At 57.2% G+C, this 643-nt stretch overlaps 1 protein-coding gene across 1 annotated transcript in view; it reads left to right on the plus strand.

Moving 5' to 3' along the window:
• VDBG_01069 (cell division control protein) overlaps window positions 1-643 on the plus strand; it is a gene marked incomplete at both ends in the record, with an annotated part of 2013 nt that overhangs the window by 683 nt on the left and 687 nt on the right. The gene's annotated exons all lie outside the window — the stretch shown is intronic.

Consider the following 643-nt stretch of genomic DNA (forward strand, 5'->3'; position numbering starts at 1 on the left):
ACCCACACCGATGGTCCTCGGGCTTCCAGTGCCCGCAAAAGGATGTCATGACACACAATGTGAGCTGCCTGGGAATGGCAAGCCGGCTGACACATGGCAAAGAATTGAGTACTTGGTACATGGCCGCGCGCCTCTCGTTCGCGAGGCCTGTCCTACGTCGCTTTGTGCTGATTTCGGAAGAAAGGGAGCCCCGTTCCACACCGAACATGGAAGCCCAGGCCGGCTGTCTGGCCCAAACTAGTTGCGACCACGGCATCAAATGCCGACAAAGTCGTCTGCTGTGAAAGGAAGGAATGAGGTTGTGATGCTATGCAGCAGATCAGTCGCAATACGGCCCGGAGATCAGGGCGACCCAAAATGGTGCAGAATTGCGAAGCAAGACAGTGCAGGTCCCTCTATCCAGGGCAGCCGGCGGTGTTTGTGACCTAGCTGCTGTGTCCTCGTCTTGTGAGGTGGACGACGACTGTGGGCCAGCCAGCCAGTGAACAAGTCTTCGAACTCGGCTCATTTCAGGCGATGCGCAGAGTCAGAAGCCTATCCCTGTCCTTGCGTGCCCGACTCGTGACACAAGTTGAGAGGCCAGGGGGCTCATCACTTCTCCGTCTCACAGGTCTACTTATGATCAACCACGCCCTACGGCTCC

This window comes from Verticillium alfalfae, genomic scaffold (assembly GCF_000150825.1).
Source record: "Verticillium alfalfae VaMs.102 supercont1.1 genomic scaffold, whole genome shotgun sequence".
NCBI lineage: Eukaryota > Fungi > Ascomycota > Sordariomycetes > Glomerellales > Plectosphaerellaceae > Verticillium > Verticillium alfalfae.